At 34.1% G+C, this 20,190-nt stretch overlaps 1 long non-coding RNA gene across 1 annotated transcript; it reads left to right on the top strand.

Annotated features, from left to right (window-relative positions):
• The first annotated feature begins 8,566 nt into the window (after window positions 1–8,566).
• LOC119870070 lies at window positions 8,567–17,636 on the top strand. Its single transcript, XR_005354952.1, has 3 exons — window positions 8,567–8,744; window positions 15,223–15,304; window positions 17,420–17,636. It is a non-coding gene; the product is annotated as an uncharacterized LOC119870070 (long non-coding RNA).
• Window positions 17,637–20,190: the final 2,554 nt, after the last annotated feature.

Below are 20,190 nucleotides of genomic sequence, written 5' to 3'. Positions count from 1 at the left end.
AAGAAAGAAAGAAAATCAACAACAAAAAAGTCTTATTATGAGTCCTGATTCTAACTGGCTTTGAAATTGTTTTGATGGTTACATTTGAAATTATTTTAGGTAATAGCCTAAAATCTCAGTGACATTGTCACATGTTTCCAAAAAATGCAGGAATTGGGCATTACGTAGATAAAATTCAGAAGGTTCACAATGTAAAACTTTTCCAAGTTCAGTCTTCTAAACGTATTCAGCAGTCACCCACGTAAGCTTGGCCATCAAACTATTATGAGAGTCAGCCTTAGCATTTCATTTTCATGCAGTTTCCCTTGCATGGCCTTACTAATCATTGCAACTGGAATTTCAGTATTATTACTAATCATACAGGAAAGAGTCCAACCTTTGCGGTCAGAACATCAGCCTACATATGTTATGTATTTTCTAGAACATTATCTTTCTGGAATTTGTTATAATGGTGCCTGCACAGGAAAATGCACTCATTTTTCAAAATACAAACAACTCTTAAGAATTTACTGGAGATTTATACCTAACTTACGAGAAGTAGGGTAGTGGTGTCTTTCTCAATGCCGTACCTTTTACCTTTTCTAGATTTGCTTTCTCAATTTTCATTGTTCTAATGCTTCTCTCAGACTTCCGCTGTTAACCACTGCAATGCATGTTGATCTTTTGAGTTATGTCTTTATTAATATTTTCATATTAATGTAGTATTGATAGAGGTTTTGCCCTGGTGTGGTTTTTAGTCATCTACTCATTGGCTAGGTGATTTATTTGTGGTCAAACAATAGAGAAATATCACTTCATTCTACATAAAAATATACATTAGCCACCAAGAATAGATGGAACAGACTTTATAAGCTTGATACATCCTACCAAAAAATACCATAATATATATTAGCTTCAAAATTACCAAACCCTACCTTACCTTCCTGCTTTCATGCCTTACAAGAGCAACAGGTGAATATGATTTCTACAAAAATCATATTAAAATTTATATTATTTATGTATAATGTTATATATAATTATATCTACATGCAAATACAACTACTTTATCATCATAATTGTGTCATAGTGATTTCTCCTTTAGTTAATGACTTTTGTTTCCATACTTTACATGGGGTATATGGAAGATTTCTTGGATATAAAGAAGTTGGATATTTGCACTCATATGCTCCATTTTTCCTTTTCTTTTAAAGACTTTATTTATTCATGGCAGACAGAAAGAGAGGGAGGCAGAGACACAGGCAGAGGGAGAAGCAGGCTCCACGCAAAGAGCCCAATTGGGACTCACTCCCAGGACTCCAGGATCATGCCCTGAGCTGAAGGCAGATGCTCAATGGCTGAGCCACCCAGGCGTCCCTCCAATTTTTCTAATATTGTTTTTTTAAACCAATTATTTTTCAGATTTAACTTTTTTATTTCTTCCTGTAGGTAAACAATATTTATTTTAAAATTTTAATCATTCTTATTATATTTAAGCTTTAAATAAGTGAGGAAAGAAGTGCAAAAAAAAAAAAAAAGCCTTATTACTCCTTCTTTGTGCAACTCAAAGCAGGTGAATTTATTTGCCTCCCAATGTCTACCTAGAGCTTAACTCTGAGTAGATTCAAAACATACACAGGGATTTCAGAAACTAGTAAGTGACCAAGATCATGAAAAGATATGAAAGTCATTTTGAGAACTTAAACACATTGCCTTTTACCACAAACGTTTGAATTTACTAGCTGGTGGTACAAACATCTGAAATGGCCATTAGCCTCTCAGTTAAAATGCAGCTCTGCATATGCATATGCAATATATATATATAGTATATATATATAATTTCTTGTGATTAGTATATATATATATTCTTGTGATTAGTATATTTATATATACTAATCACAAGAAATTTAGCTACCATTTGTGAAGTTGATTTCTTAAAGAACACATTGGTCATTCACCAAAGTATTTAAATGATTTTTTTTTTTAAGGAGAATATTGTTATTTTAAATAACTCTGTTGAAAGGTTAAGCAATCCTCCTTTCAAACTGAAGACCTAGCCCAGGGCCATCCTCCAGGGCCTCATTTAATAGATGGCAACACCAGCACTGCACAGGGCATAAGGTGAGCTAATTTCTCCTTGTAAATGGAGAATGGGTTGAATAGAGTTCAAGCTTTCCTGGGCTTTGTGACCATGGGGACAGTGAGTCATTCCCCTACCCAGTTCAGTCAGAATAGTTTAAATATGAAGATTTTTTAAGCTGAATTTTGAAGATTTTTGTTTCGTAGACACAATTTACTTTAGGCTTAACAAATACTTTGAAGGAGTTAAATTTTCTGTTTTTTACTTGCACCTGGTTAGTGATCTCTAACTCTTGAATTGCTGGTTTTCTTAGGGAAGAATGTTCTTCCTACTTGAGGTTATAGATTTGTCCCTAACACTTGTATGCAAGTGAAACTATTACCACTCACAGCCCTCAAGTCTGTCTCAGCATTTATTTATTTGATCTGTTTCCTTTCCACCAGAAGTTTTTCCATCCTTTTCTGTTATCAGACGAAGATGAATCTATTTTGGAGATTTGTTCCCATAACAAAAATGAGGTGATTTAACCTTGGCCAAGGACTCAAGCATTCTGAGGAGGAAGATGTACAAGTCAAACAATTCAATGAAACCACTCTCTGGGGATGCAGCCTCTTTTTGACACACTGAAAGAGTTCATCAGTTTTTCTGAATTTCTATGGGAGATCTGTGGGCAGAACTAAACCAGGAAATGGTGGCCTCTAAACTCTGAAAACACCAGGGACAAGACTTGACACTTTCCACTATGTCATTGTGCTGACCCTTGGGCTCTGCTTTTATCTTTCCTAAATGAATCACTCCACTGTGGTTTTAATTAAGAAAAATCAGGTTGTCCAGAGTGCAAAGATCTGGGAAGAATCAACCCAAAATTTACATAAAATGGGCTTTCTTATGAACACAAAATAATTTTTTCTTGTGTAATTCACTGCCCAATTTAAAAAAAAATTATCCAAAGGAGAGTAGACAAATGTTTTTATAGAAATGTTTAAAAATCCTAAAATGTTCATTAATTTTATCAGAAATATTAGTCAATTTGCTCTAAGTAATGATTGTCCCTGATTGTCAAACACTGCCTAACGTCCTCTTAATCATTTAAAAATTAGTTTCACTTCTTTTGAAGGCCCCATTTTTCCTTTCCTTGGTGCTGTGATGGAAATCAAACAGAGGTGATATTTTCTTAGAATAATAAGCAGTTTTTAAAACTTTAAGTGGTTTTGTAACTATAGTGACTTGCCCTATTCTTCTAGTTTAAACTGATGCTTCCAGAAACTGAATTTGTTACTCTTAGAATGTTGCAGACTATTTTAAAGGCTTGAACATCTATTGGACAAAATGGTTATTTCTAGGGAGTCTGTTCACATAAAAATGTGCTAAATAGAGTCATAAATAGCCATAGAGGAATCTAGTTAAACTTGACACACTTTAATAACTTAATAGTGAGAACTGAGCGAACGTGGCAAACTGGGAGACTTTCTTGAATCTACTTTGCTCAGCAAAGCAAAGAGGGAAATGGAGGGATAGCAGAAAGCTCACTATGAGACTTGCATGCAAACATGTGGTGTGTGATTTAAATGAGTTTAAGTGATTCTAGGAGATAACCTCTGAGTCTACGATTTACCCACTCCTGTAAATAACGTAGATACTGTTTCATGGTCTAGGTCAGTGGAACTAACAGAAACAAAGTAAAGCTATTTATTTGGTGGTGTGTGTGTGGGGGGGAGGGGCTTAAAATATTCAAACAAAGTCTTCCTCATTGAAGCAAATGATTTTGAGAGACTTAAAATGGTGTTCTTGTGTTAAAAATAATTTTTGTAAGTTAAGAATATCAGCTACAGAAAATATACAGCACAACTAAAGTTTATAATTATATATGTCCAATCTATTTTTTTTCCTTCTTTTTTTTTTTTTTCATCTTCTTTCTAAATTTCTATCTGAGTCCATGGAAATTCACTCTGGTGCACAAATTCAGATTCCCTATTTTATAACAATGAAGACTTGATCAATTTGAAATGCATATTATTGGGTCATTGATTAATTATATAAATCAGTTCATTTTTCCATCAATACTTCCTACACAGTGCAATGATAGAGGCTGGGGACAAAATGGAAAGAACATTGAGCTTCTGGGTGTGTGTGTAGAGGGAATAGCCTAATATATTTCAGTGACTTTTCCATTCTTAATTTTGATTGGCACAGGGCATACTACTCCTGGTGAGGGGTGGTGAAAATTTGAGCTGGGCAGATTGATGAGGGTCACCTGCTCCAAACTCCCATTTTATGCCCCAAGGGGCATATGTCCAAGCATACATGGTGGGTTGATAATATGCTGGTTGGTTCTCAAAACCCAGTCTCCTTATGTGTAAATTATGTTCAAGTATTTCCAAATGAGGGCATCCAGAGGAGTCTGATTCTGACCCATACGACCTTTAAAGTCTTTTAATAAGTGCACTTGTCGGGATCCCTGGGTGGCGCAGCGGTTTGGCGCCTGCCTTTGGCCCAGGGCGCGATCCTGGAGACCCGGGATCGAATCCCACGTCGGGCTCCCGGTGCATGGAGCCTGCTTCTCCCTCTGCCTGTGTCTCTGCCTCTCTCTCTCTCTCTCTCTGTGACTATCATAAATGAATAAAAATTAAAAAAAAAAAAAAAAAAAAAAATAAGTGCACTTGTCTCATCAACTACTTCCATTTCCAAAGATATTCCCATATTTAAGGACTAACTGCTTAACACCACAGATAGTGGTCATGTGAATTTGGTACATCACAGACTTAGACCTTTGAAGGCAGACAATGGCCAAAACTCCAAATAAATAAAATAGCTCATTAACCATGCACTTGAATAGGACAGTAGATGCAGCTGTGGTGAAACCTGACCCATAGGAATGGAGCCCAGGAATCTATTCAGGAAGGAGGGCAGCACTGTGTATCAGCTTCTTAGACATGAGAACAGAGAGGCACACCAAGCCATCTGAAGAGCAGAGACACCAAGTCTAAAACCCTATTGGAGAGACAACTAGTCCAGTTCATTTAGGGGCATCAGTTAGCATTTTGCATCTGTATTGCATTCTGTAATATATAAGGAGTTTCATCCATATGACCTCACAACATTAGGGTTTTCACAGCATTTTTAATTGTTTGTTTCTGGCAATCTAATCAAAACCAAACACAACAATTTAAGAAGAAATCAATTTAACTTTCTCTGTCTACAGTAGCTGATGCTAACTATGCCTATTTCTTCCACCACTTCTTTGAGTATGGAATGGAACAAGTTAAGCCTACATACATTTAGAATTAAAGGTCATGTAATCTTGGCAAATATGATGATTAGAAAACAGAAAATGCCTCATTGGTATGCCCAGCTTCTCAGACAACCCAATCAGGCTCTTGGAATCATAAACTCATTTTTGTTATATGAACCGTATTTCTGTAATAGTAGCACCACATTTATATCTCAAGACCCTACCACTAAATCCTACTACTATTCTTTCTATATCTTCAGAGTGAGCTGAATGCATTTTCACATTGTGGGGTTAGTGGATTTATGATCTCTCTTAAAGAATATATTTCAAATTTTTGGAAGAATTTTACAAAGTAAAGGGAGAGGGAAATTCAATTACAATTTTAGTTTTGTAAAAATGCTATTTTGGATGGAATAGCAGATTGAAAATTAGAATTTCCAAAGTGATAACCCGGTGGGGAAAATATTTGCTAGAGTTTAAAAGGACTGTGCATGGTACTTACACTGCACTGCCAGGGGCTGGAGAGTTGGTGTCCTGAGTCCTCCTGACGAGCAATGAAGTTTCCTTCATGAAGAATAGAGACTTCATTCTTAATTTGAAAACCGTGGGCAGAAACAGAAGCACAGGGACAATTTTTCCACTAATTCTAGAGTCTTGGCCACTGAAGACTAATGGTGCTCTCTTTCAGAAAGCATGTATTTTTTACTCGCAGCTAAAACATTAAAATATCTTAGCTGATCAGCAAAGTGAGATTAAAGGTTTCTTTTTTGAATCATCAGATTGAGGTGTATAAGGCAGAGATCGTGTAGTGCTTTTTCAGAAGAACTTGCTAAGGAACTCACCTCCTAGAATTAAAAAAAAAAAAAAAGATGATGTTGATATACCACCTTGATTTAAAACACTTCTTTGTAAACCCTAGTCATGAAATGGGAAGAGTATAACAGCAGCTATAATCACTAAAACTGATTTGTTACGATTCTCTCTGTTGACGTTGGGGGACAAATTGCTGCCTGCCACTTCAGAATGGATTCCCTTCTCAATTCTATCAATAGCAGAGAACTCAGTCTCACCAACCCAATGGGTTTCAGGTCATGTCCCCTCTGACAGTATAATAATAGTGAAGCAAAGAGGGATAGCTCTATGGAGGACCTGAGCAGGCAGTTATTTTTCTGGGATCTTCTCTCTACTCTTAATGCACAACAAATCTCTGTTCCCTTATACAAATACCATATATTTGTATATGGTGGTGGGTGGGTGGGGGTGGTTAGAACCCCTCTTTTTTTTTTTTGGTTTCCGGTAGCTTATTCTCATTCACAGGGGATGAGGGAGAGAATTGGCTGTCAGTCCTTAAGTGTACACAGTGTTTGTCTTTAAAGAGTAGAAAAAGGTCTGCATATAATAAGATTTACTTAAAGCGATAGAGTAGAAAATAATTTCTGACACAGCAAAATACTCTTCACATTTAAGCACCTTGCAGGTATTCACATTCTTTCCATTCATATCACTGTCTTTTCTCACTTTTCCACCTTTTTAAGAAACATCCCCTATTTTTTCCTGATTAGCTCACCAGAAATATAGTAATTTTTTTTTGTTACAGACACAAATATGTATGGGATTTACACAATGATTTCCCAAGAAAAAAATGTGTGTTTTAAAAGTACAGAGGATGGACGATACTTTCAAAAAGTACATTCATTCTTCTCACTACAACCATGAGAGATAAGCAAGGAAGATCTCTCATTCTTAAATGAAAGACTATTAGACTGAGATATATGGAAAGATGACAGGATGTGTTGTGTTTATCAGGCCAGAAAATGCAGAACCACGTGGAATCTGTATCTAACTCCAGCGACACTCTCTACCCTGATAATGACATCCTTGTATGATGTGGAGCCTCTTTAAGTGTAGCGTTGGTCTGAAGAAACAGAAAACTGAACATCAGACTTTTTAATAATTAAGACTTGTATATTGTGGTTCAGGTTTGTTACCTTAATTCCAGGAATTTGGCATCAGAGGAATGCTAAGGAGACTCTTTAAATTTTAAAAACTTCTCTCTGCCTGATACAGATGCAAATTGCTTGCTCATTACATTCTATCAGCCTTTTAAAAACAAGTTTACTAAAGCAAAAACATTTTCTGGCAGAAAGACAGCTTACCTGCCAAGCTTGACATTTCTATAACCAAATCAATATTTCAATAGCCTCCAACTATAAATCTGATGTTGATTTGAATTCTAGAAAGTAATGAATGATCCAATTAGAAAATAAACAAAAAAGTAAAAAAAAATAATTAGAGTGTTTATTCTTCCTTGATGATAAGGAGTCCTTGACAAGACGGAATGCTGTTCCCAGCAAGGCTTGTTCTATAGGTGTAATTGATCTTGGAAGTTAAAGGTTTGTTTGCATTTTTAACATTGGGAGTTAAATATATTGCTTTGATAGAGCTGTTAAGTGGCAGCTTACCCACCCCACAGTTTATTACTCCTTTGTGTCTAAAGTATGCAAAAATGTTCTGCTAGGCAAGATATATTTATAAATGAGCATGGACATGATAACAAAATACTCAGCAGAGTCTCTATCATGTGGTAGTCCCATTAACTGTCTGTTGAGTGAATAAAAATGTCATTGCATTTCCTTTTATAAGTTTTTCTTTCCTTTGGGGAGTCAAGAGTTTGATAGACATTTATTTGGTGGAATGCTCTAGTCCATTGAAAACGTATTCATTCACGTCTATCCACCCATCCCTTCATCTATCCAGCCAGCCACTCACTCGATATTTATTCACTCTATCAATGTTTATTGTAACTAATACAATCGTTCTTCTGTGGCACATACAAAGATGAGACAGAAACTGACCATGAGTCCAAAGGACTTAGTCTATTAAAAAGAATTATATATTTATATAAATTTTTATATATAGAAATAAACATAATATTATATAAAATGTATACATATTTAATATATATAAATATATGTTAATATATACATAAATAAGGCAAGGCATACTAAATCACAAGGGATAAAATGATAAATATTCAGGAGAGGTGCACAATGCATTGTGTACATTCCATTCCTATTGGATAAACCAGCCATTCCCACCAAAAAGCTGAGCCCAAATGATTTGGTAAAATTTTATCATGCTGAGGAAGTAAGACTCTGATTCACAGGAATGGAGAAACACATCAGACAAAAATGGATCTTGAGTGTAAACGTCATAATTGTGTGTTCTAGCTTATCCGGGACCATTCGGAAGATTAAATGATACTGTTCTTAGAGGCCATAAATGTTAGGTGAAAGGTTTTTATTCCGCAGGTGGTGGGGTTTGGGGCAGATATTCAGAACTTGATACTTTGAAAGTCTGCTCCAGAAGAAATGTGCTGTGACTGACACTGGGGAGTAGCTGAAACTGAAAGAACACTGAAGGCTGTTGGAAAAACCAATGTCAAGGTGTTGAAAGGTTTGTACTGTGGAAGTTATAGAGAATGGATGAAAGAGGTAGATGTAGGAAGTACATTCTGAAATAGAATTAAAATGTCTTTTATTTATTCAACAAACACATTTGATTTTCAGTGTAATTCTCAGGACTATACAAGGTGCTATGAGCATTTATATTAATAAAAAGCAGCATATGTATATATCACATGTGGTATATATGATATATATAATATACCATAGCAGTAATCTTAGGGGGCTCAAAATTTATATCTTTTATCTATAGACTAGCAAGATAAAAAGTTGCACGAATTAAAGGAGTCAGTAACAACAAAGATATGTCTCAGGTGTCAAATCTGGATGAAGAAGGTGATTTCCAACAGCTTGGTGGAAGACCACACAGGTTTTGGAGGCAGAACCACCTGGATTGAAGACCCAGCTGTCTCCCATTAGCTATGTCACTTTAGAGTGGCTTGAACTTAATCTTCCTTAAGTTTCAGTTTCCATCTCTGTACATCAAGAACCATAATATACCTTAGCTGTGTGGTAAGAATTAAGTAAGACAATACATGGGAAGTACTTACAATAGTAGCTGGTTAATGAGTAGCTACCATCAAGCTTGGTTCTAAAAAGTAAAATCAGTGGCATAATTTGTAGTGCAGATTATGAGTTCAACTTTATCCATACCCAATAAACATTGAGAAATGTGGATGATGAGAGCAAAGATTCAGACAAGCTAGTTGAAAAGGAAAGTGGATGAAGCCTTCCAAGAGAGACAAATGCAAAGCAAAGAGCTAGGGACACACAGATCCTTGAGAAATGCCTGAATTTAAGAGGTGGAACAAAGAGCCAGGAAATGAGTGAAGGTAAATAGGGCAGACGTATTTTTTTTTTCATTTTCTTCTTTCATTAAATTAAATCATCTGCTTTATTTTTAAGAAATGCACATTTTAATTTCAAGAAACTTCATGTACTATTTAACGTCACCACGATTCAGACGGGCTTTCTTAAGAATCACATTTGATATGAGTACTTTATGTTTTACTAAGCTAAGAAATTTCTACTTGATAATGGCTGTTTTGGGGTGGGACCATGTGATCGGCTAGGTCCTCATTGAAGTGTTAAAGAACTTAATTGTTAACTTTACTAACTTAACTCAAGAAAATGGCTCTCAAAGACTTCAAGATTGTGTTTTATGACAACTTGCGTTTACCACGCTGCTTTTTTTATTTGTGAAAGTTTCCATCTATGAATAATAGCTAGTGAAGCTGTGACAAAGTGTAAAGAGAAGTGTCTGGATGATCTAATAATTTATTTGTTTTCCCATTATTATAGCTAAATCAGTGTTAGAAACCTCAGTATGATAATTTAGGGCTCTAAGTTGCATCTAAGGCAAAGTATTCACATCCTCAAAATGAAGTTCTCAGAATACAAGCTCCACAAAACAAGCTGGGTTTAATTAAACCTTTCAATATATAGCTAGTGCATGCATTTTAAGAACTCAATCTGCTCAAATCATAGGGTTGCAACTGATTTCAATTTTTTTGTGCTAAAGACATTTACTTTTTTTTTTCCAAGTAGGAGCTCCAGAATCTACAGTGTTTGCAGTAATAACATATAGGAGGGACCTACTTTAGGAGTTTATTAAAAATAGGAACTACATAAATAACCTAAACCCAATTTCTTCTCTCAAATGAGATTCATAACAGTGACATAAAGAACCTTAGTAAGCTGACAGAGCAGCACCTCCTGGCACACACAAAAAGGTTTAAGTTTTTCCCTGTGTAGTTCCAAAATAGCATGACTTATGTTAGGGATATAGTTTTCTTTTGTCAGAGCTTCCAGGTTAAATAATTTAAAGAAAATTAATAGCACTTTTGAATAAGTGCTACGATACAAGAAATATAACCAATGGATAAGAGATGGGACATTATCCTCAATTTTTTCCAATGTTTTATGAGCCTCCTGCTGCTTGTAAAGAGACATAAAGACACAGGTGGTACAAACAGCTTCATGATCTTTAAATGTCTGCAGCATCCTTTTGTTTTAAATAATACTATTTAACAAATAATTAAATAATAAATAATAAATAATAAAGAGTGAAATGAAATGGGGACCAGAGTAAAGTAGCCAGCTCAAAAAAAAAGAATTCCTCAAAGGAAAGATGAAGCAAATAAAAAAAAATATGTCATTAAGGATAAACTCCTGACATATTTTGAGTTGCTGAAGCAAGCTGACTTCTCTTGATGGTCAAGTAAGAGTTAATTCATTTAAAGCAATTCTTCCAGAGAAGAGTGATTTTAAAAGGATACCACTAAAAAGATAACAGCCACTTATTTAGGTGTTGATTACTATTAAAAGTCCTGAAAATCCAGAGGACTGACTACTTCTGTCTGCTTCAATCTTATATGGCAAAACAAAATCACTGGTTAAAACAATACCTTAGAATCATGGATGAATATTTTCCTTTCTCAATGTCAGAACCTACTGCTTATTACTGAGTGACAAAGCATTTACTTCACCTAATACTGTGCCAAAGATCTGGCCCCAGTAGCTATAGGACTTGCTAAAAAATGACGAGAGCCTGGACTGGATTTAGTAAGGATCACATGATAATTTGGTCATTTTAGCAAAATTTGGAATCATATGGATTTGGGTTTACATTCTATTCTTTTGGGGGCAGCTGGGTGGCTCAGACAATTGGGCATCTGACTGTTGATTTCAGCTCAGGTCATGATCTCAGGGTTGTCAGATGGAGCCTCAAGTCCCACACTCAGCACAGAGATTGCTTGAATTTCTCCCCCTCTGCTCCTCCTCCAGCTCACACACACTCTGTCTCTCAAATAAATATATAAATCTTAAAAGAAAAATTCTAGTCCTTTGCCTTCTTTGGAGCTACTTGACCTTTGAGATGAAGTTGATCTTATAGAAAGTTGTGAGGATTAACTAAAGTGAGGTCTGAGGCACCCAACACAGTACACAATACTCAACATAGTGTATTTACAGGCACTAGTTGATTTTATATTCTCTTCCTTTGTATAAGATTCTGTTTTGTGGAGTTCTAGCAAGGGGCAATTGTACTTAGTTTTATTTCTACAAAAACATTCATTCATGAACGAAAGTCTATTATTGACTCAAGTGTCATCATAATAGGACCATGAAGTAGATTTTCTATGGTTAAAAACACTGCTTTTAAAACTATGGAAAGTCATAAATGAGTCATGGCATCCTTTTGACAAAAGCACAGATTATACAGAAATGTATGATTCATCTGTGTTTTCCTTAAACTTTTACCTGGGTGAGAGAAGAGGTTGTATTGACTTGCGCATCTCCTTCTAGGATTATTAGAATATGTGCTTTAACTATGAAATCTGTGTTCAAACTGGAGAATTACATCTAATACAAGATCCTCTACTTTAAGTTGAAATGAAACTCATTTATTACAGTTTTCCTATTTTACACAGTTTTTTAAAAAAAGAGTGGATTTCATGATCTGAAAAATTTTAGAAACAAACAACAAAAATTATTACCTAGAATACTAAAATTACCTACAAAAATAAATTACCTGTAATAATAAAGATCTAGAGCACATTTGACAAACAGTATGCATATATATGTATGATGCTTTGAAAAAATGTTTCTTTCATTCCCTAATTCTACCCCTTCAACACGTATACAGGAAAATGGGTCCCATTTAGGATAAATATTTGTGAACTTTTCTTCAAAATTCAAAAAATAAGTGAAATTTTATTTGTTTCTAGTTTTTCCCTTCCATTTCATGAAATGTTACCATAAAAAAAAAACTGATGCAGGCATCATCTGTCATTTGTGTGAATAGATTTATAGGATAAGTACCTAGAAATGTGACTGCTGAGTCACTGGATTAAGAACTTTAAATATTAAAAGAAAGGCAAATTTCTCTTAAACGTTGCAGTAATTTATGCTGCCACCAAAGGTGTATGAGCGTAAACATTTCACCACATCCTTACCAGCACTAGATATTATCAACCATTTCAATCCTTGCCAATCTGATAAGCAAAAATGGCATTTTGTTGCTTTAATTTGTATTCTTTAATCATGAATTAGGTTTAAACTTTTGTCATATAACTATTAACCATTTGTGTATCTTTTTTTCTGATCTTAACCAGCTCACGAAATTTGGCCTTGTTGATGATCTAATGTCATTCTCCTAATGAACCTATGATATAGGAACTATGATTATGCACATCTTGCAAAAAAGAAATCTAGGGGCACCTCACTGGCTTAATCGGTAGAGCATGTGATTCTTGATCTTGGGGTTGTAAGTTCGAGCCCAACATTGGGCTTAAATTTTTTTTTTAATATTTTTTTTAAATAAATCTATGGCTAATAGATATTTAACATCATTCCCAGTATGACCAGACTGATAAATGTCAGAGGTCAAGTTTTTTACAGAGAGAATCATGTGGCTTTTGCGTTTTTATTTATACCATACCATCTCCATCATTCAGACATTTAATCAGAAAGCATAAGCACCCTATATGTGCCTGGCACTGTGACTATTTCTATATGTACAGCAATAAACAAGGATTCATAATTAATAAATTAAGTATGTTAATGAATATGTATTTTCTTTCAGTGTGTAATTCAAAATAATTTTACAAGTAAGTATTTAATTATAAATATGACAAGTGCAGCAAAGGCAAATTACAGGGTACTGTGTGTGTGAATAATAGAGGGCTGACTGGCATCATATTTAGAGAGCTCTGCATAAACATAATCAAGGTGCATAATTTGTAGAAATACTTTGTAAGATAATAAAAGGCAGTTAACAAATGTTACAATGAAAATGTCTTAAGAATTTCATTTATCCTTACAAAAATAACTTAATCTGAAGTTTTTAACTTGGTTTAAAAATAAATCTCTTTAAAAATGTACAAACTTGTTGACCACTTGAAAACTTTTTTTTTTTTTTTCTCTGAACTGTACTTCTCCAATAAGCAGCAAAGAGCAGGTGGAAGGACGGAGATTGCATTAAGTGGAGAGAGGTGAATGTGTATATTTTGGAAATCCTAGGAAGGTGACAAATGACGAGGTTGTTACAGGAGAAATAAACCCGGGATGAACGAGGAAAAATCCAGACCTCTTTTCTCATTTCTCCTTGTAATTAATACCTTACCTATGTAGATAGTTTTTGGAGAAATTAACTGGGTGGGTAGTACAGTGCCTTAAGTGATCGAGTTAACAAGCCAGAAAACAGAACACTAGTCCATTTTAGAATTCTGAACAATTCTGTATATATTGAATATAGTTTCATTAGCCATAAAAAAAGAGAAACTGTTTTCATACCATAGAACACCAGTGGAAAGAAATTTGTCATATATTGGTTCAATCATATAAACTTGTCTGCTTTTGACCACTTTAATTTTTTAATTTAATTAAAATTAATTTAATTAAAAATTTAATTAATTTAATTTTTAATTTTAATTTAATTTTGCAATTTTATATGGTTTAAGTATGAAAGCAAGACATGGATAACAAGCCTAAGTGCTTTTCCTGTGTATTTGCTCAGATAGGTGAATGAGCATGTCTACAGATGATGTGATACTTTTCAAGTACTTCTGTAATTCACACACATGAAAAAAGTACGAGAGAGATTTAAGAAAAAAAAAGATGGAAGAAAGAGATAAAAATGCAAATACTTTAGAATGCCTTGTCATCGGGTATTAAATACTCAAGTCACAAAATGTATACATTTTTTTCCCACATAGCATCTCTTGCAAGTAGTTGAGATATAATAAAACATAAATGAGCCAAAGAGACAAGCAAATATTAGTTGTTGTCTGAAATGTAGCATCCTGTAGTTTTGCTTTTTTTTTTTAACTTTACATTTTTGGGTTTCATTCCTCCAAAATAGCTCACTAAAATAAAAAATAAGGAAGTGTAAAAAAAGAAAAATATTAAAATATCCATAACTTTACTGGATCTATTTTATTAAATACAAGTACATATAGGTGTACTTATGTGAAACATAGGTGTAATAAGCGTGTATATAGATATATACACACATACATATATAAATGTACAGCTACATATTTTAATTTTAGTCTTAAAAGTGCTACATGGCTTAAATTATCATTAATTTAGAGAGTGCCTTTAGCTTTATGGTATCAGAGATTGCTTAGAATGCTCCCTTGCAAGGGAAACTAAAGAATAATTTAATAATATTATTTATTTATAACACATTTTTAGTGGAGTAGGGTTAAAAGTTGTTGAAATTCATCAACCCAGAAAATGTTCCAAAGACAAATATTACTTCTGCAAGATTAGCTATGGAAGAGTCCTTTAAACCATGAGAACACAGATCTCCAGAAAGGATAATTTATAGACTTTTAGAACAGCCTCATGTGAACCAGCTACTGACCTCTCACTTCGTGCCAAGGACTATTCCAAGTGCTATGACATGAGACAAAGTTCTTGCTTTAATAAAGCTTAATTAGTTTCCAATATATTTTTCCATTTAGCAAATCTACAAAGAGATCCCCTGTTTCTTGCTTTGGTGTATTCCAATGCAGCATAACGTCTCTACCATAGAAATAAAATAAGGTAAGAATCATAAGGATTTACTGTCAAGGCATGAAAGACTAGACATAAAGTGGAAATATAGAAAATTATCTAAATAATAAAGTGTAGGGTCAGAAAAAAATCTATTGGAAGTTTGAGTTTTCAGATATTTTAAAATATACCAAGTTTGATTATGTTATATTGTAGCATATTTACACATAACACTGTTTCAGTAAATGAATGTTTCAATTTTTACGAATCTCCAGATAGTTAATTTATTACACAATTAATTACAAAAATCAATTACTTTATTACAAAGTTAATGTATTATAAAACCAATTTGCCTGGAGTGCTTAGATTAAAAACTTCTTTTTTGAGTGTCAATAACTAATCTAATGGCTACTACAAAATCTGTTCAGAGAATGCATAGTAAGAAGACAAAAATATCCGAGGGTGGGGTAAGAGTGGTGGTACCAGAGAGAGTACTTTTTTCCCAGGGCATTTGCCTCATAAAATCTTTAATCACCAATGTTCCATTCTGGCTTCCCATACCAATGAGTCACACATCCTAAATCTAAGAGGAATTTTAGAAATATCACAAATTCATGCAAAAACACATAAAAAGAAATATTACCTCTTAAACTTTCTAATTCTGCATGAATTAGCACTTTTGATACCTGACTATGGTTATGGTGTATGTATTCATGGATTTCCATAACAAAGCCACTTTACTTTGCAAGAAGGAAATGTGACATGTGGATTGAGCTACTTGGCATTTAGTTAGATCTCAGTATTAATTTTGATTCTTCCAGTTATTGACTTGCACCTTCAGATAAGATACTATACTTTACAAGCATACTAAAATTCTCTAAGCCTTAAGTCCTTCATCTGTAAAGTGGAAATAATATCACTTCCCTTCTTAGGTTGTTCTAAGAATTAAACCAAAGTGCGGCAAATGCTTAGCAATGAATAAAAGTTACACATGATTACCTCATATATTTTCCCCTCATAAAGTATAGTTTGTTTATTTTCCTAATAGATTTTTTTATTTAGAGTTCATAGGGAGATCTAGTCTAAATTTCTCCATGTAAGAATCAACTTCTCAGATATAATTATATTTCAGGACTTATCTTGGCAATCTGTAAACATATTTTTCCTTTTAGCGTGTGAACATCTCAGAGAAAATTCTGTCCCAGTCAGCGGCAGTCCAGATGCTCACTCTCTCAATTTGAAGTGTTTATTTCCTTGATATATGATACACTCAAGAAATGCTCAATGAAATGTGGCTGAGAGGGTGGAAGAACGACTTTTTAAGTGTCAATCTCTTCTTTTAGATCATGTTTTTTTTTCAAAGTGATAAAAGATTTCAAGATCTCTTAGTGACTATGCATGATTCATTTATGAGAAACTATATAATTGAAAGACTTGTCATGACATAGAATAAGCACAATATTTTTCAATTCATCAATTATAATGATGTGTCTCTATTTCAACAGGACTTAATGATATTACTGTAAAATCATAAATTATAAAATGAGAAAAACAGTGACTACCTAGGGGAGATATGTGAAGCTAAAATGAACTTAAAGCTCAGAAAATGGAGATTCTTATTGTTTTGCAGACTTTATTATTCATGAGAGAAAAAGCAAAAGAGAAAGAAGCAGAGGCAGAAGTAGGCTCCCCAAAGAGCAAGAAGCCTGATGTGGGCCTTGATCCCCGTACCCTGGGACCTGAACCTAAGTCAGACACTTAACTGACTGAGTCACCCAGTCACCTCCATGAAATAGAGGTTCTAATTCTATTTCTGCTACAAACTATTTTTGAATTTTTTGGTTGGGAAAGAGATTCAAAAATTTGCCCCTCCCCCCTCCTGCAACATGCTATCCAAAATTTATTTTTGACTGATTTCAGTAAATAAAGAGAAGAAACAACTTTGCTTTATAGAAGGAAAACAGACATGACCAATCATGTTGGGCAGTTTACAGAAGATTTAAGAATTGAATGAAAATCTGCTTTTCTCCTAGTCCCAATTTTCTTTCTACAAAACGAAACCACCTTTCTGGAAATAACTACTACACACATGGGATTAATTACATTTACTTCCATAATATTTGTGAAAAGCAAAGTCTAATTCCATGCGTTATTTTTATTTTACAGATTGAAGGCAAGTGAGGAGCAAGAAATATTGCCCAGAATGAAATGATTATTCACTGGTAGGGATGGAATCAAAACCAAAACCACCTTGTTCAATAGCTTCCCAAGATGGAATCACTGAACAGAAAAATCAGCAGTAATAAAGTCAAAAGTTATCTGTGTTTTCTCAAAACAATCAAATTTAACAATTAAAATAGTATGTGTCTTGCTGGGTAGACCATCAGACTTTGGGTATGTTCATTTAACTTTCTGGGATTTAGTTCCAATATTTAAAATAAAGAAATTGGGCTACATAACCTATCACTTTTCTTCCATTTCTAATGCTGTATAATTTAATCTATAATTAAGGAAACCATAGTTTTGAATATTATAAAATTTTATCATGAATATATCATTAATTACTTCAGCCATGGCAGTTAACTTTTGCTAAATTTAGATTTTTTTGAAATTTTAAAAACTAAAAATAATGTTAATTTTTTATGCTTGGATTGTTTTTTATACCTTTGTTAATTATCAGTATTCCAAAAAGCTTTGGCTCCATTTCTGAATTCTCTATTCTGTTCCACAAATTTATTTGCCTATCTTTACCTCAACACTACACGGTCTTAATTACTGCAGCTTCATTGAAATTAAAACTCCTCTTCAGGGACACCTAGGTGGCTTAGTGGTTTAGCATCTGCCTTTGGCTCAGGTCATGATCCTGGGGTTCTGGGGTAGGTCCTACATCAGGGTCCCCTCTGCCTATGTCTTTGCCTCTCTCTCTGTGTCTCTCATGAATAAATGAATAAAATCTTAAAACAGAACAAAAACTCCTCTTTAAAAGATCCTGTTAAAGAATAAAAAAGATAAGCTACAGACTGGGAAAAAATATTTGCAGAGCATTTAATTAGTAAAGGGCTTATATTCATAGTACATAAGAATATTAAAATTTAATAACAGGAAAACAAATAATTCAAAAAAATGGAGAAAAGTTTTAAAAAGACACTCCACCAAGAAAAAAATGCAGAGATGTCAGATAAGGAAAGACATGAACAGATGCTGAATAACAACCTTGGTTTCTGGTTCAGCCATGAGCAGTTTGCAGCTCACCACTCTATCCTAACAAGTGAAAAGTTGAACCCAGTCACTGGGGATCCCCCTCATTTTTGTCAATCTTCTCCAAGTGCATGACCAGGCTCTCACAGAAGGTTAGAGAAAAATTTACTCTTGCTTCCGGTGGGAAGAAGGGAAATAACAATATGAAATATGCCAAAGCATCTTCTCTTAACAAGGCCTATCTTCAAGGGAAACTGCTTTACCAGAACCTAACCTACCTGGGAGAAGAAAGTGTACAACTCCAAGCTTCTCCATTATGCCCCATGTAAAGGGGGGGAAAAAAAAACAACTGAGAAGCACTATCAAGTTCACCATCCAAGAGTCTGGCCTCACCAAAAGACTAAACCTAATCATAGGACTATAGAATACTTCTACTTCCCATACCTCACCACTACATAATTAAAGGCCTGGTTCCTTCTATTTTTTTATCCAGTACATTACATACACATTTTGACAAAGAATTATAAGGCATATTAAAAGGCAAAAACACAGTTTGAAGAAACTGAACAAACATGAAAACCAGAGTCCAATATGTCAGGTATGTGACAATTATCATTTTAAAAGGCTATGATTCATATGCTTAGAATTTTAGTGAAAAAAATAGACAATAGCAAAAAGAACAGGTGGATAACGTATAAAGAGGTGGAAATCTAAGAAAGTATCAGAAATAAATGTTAGAAATAAAAAAATACTGAAACAGAAATAATGAATGCCTTGATGGGTTCATTAGGAGACGACATTGCTAAGGAAAGCATCCCTGAGCTTGATGTATGACAGCAGAAATTTCCACAACTGAAAAACAAAGAGGAAAAAAAAGACTAAAACAGATAAACAAGCAAACAGAATATCCAGGAACTGTGGGAAAACCACAAGAGGTATAACATATACATAATGAAAATACCAAGAGAAGAAGAAGGAGAGAAAGGAACAAACAATATTTGAAGCAACCATGACTGAAGAACTTCCCTAAACTGGACCAAACCACAGGTCCAGGACGGTCAGAGACCACCAAGAAGGATATATGCTAAAAGCAGCCATACCTAGATATATACTATACAAATTTCAAAAAATCAAATGTAAAGAAAAATCCTGAAAAAAAAAAAAAAAAAAACAACAGAATGAGGTGGGAATCTTACCCATAGTAAAGCACAGATGAGAATTATATTTGACATCTCATAAACTAATCAAGCAAAGAGAGAATGACGTGAAATAGTTTCAGTGCTGAGATAAAAGAGACACCAACTTAGAATCCTATATCTTGCAAAATTATCCTTCAAAAAAGGAGGAAATAAACTTTTGCAAAGGGACTAAAATTGAGAGAACTTGTTGCCAGTAGACCTGCCTTGCAAGAAATATTAAAAGAAGTTCTTCAAAGAGAAAGAAAATGATATAGGGCAGAAACTTGGACCTACATAAAGAAAAGAAAAGACTGAAGAAGGAATAAGTGAAGATAAAGTAAAAGTTTTATTTTCTTGTACTAATTAATTTAAAAGATAATGGTTTGATCAAATAATATAGCAACAATATATTAGATTATTCATGCTTGTGTGTATTATATTATATATATAAGGGAAATGAATGACAGTAATGCCACAAAAGAAGAGGGGGGATTAAGAAAACTTTTTGTAAGTCACCAGTACCATCTGTGAAGAGGTATAGAGTCATTGGAAAGTGGAATT

This window comes from Canis lupus, chromosome 2 (genome assembly GCF_011100685.1).
Source record: "Canis lupus familiaris isolate Mischka breed German Shepherd chromosome 2, alternate assembly UU_Cfam_GSD_1.0, whole genome shotgun sequence".
NCBI lineage: Eukaryota > Metazoa > Chordata > Mammalia > Carnivora > Canidae > Canis > Canis lupus.
Note: the sequence above shows the minus strand (reverse complement) of the source record. Positions and strands in the feature narration are given on the sequence as shown.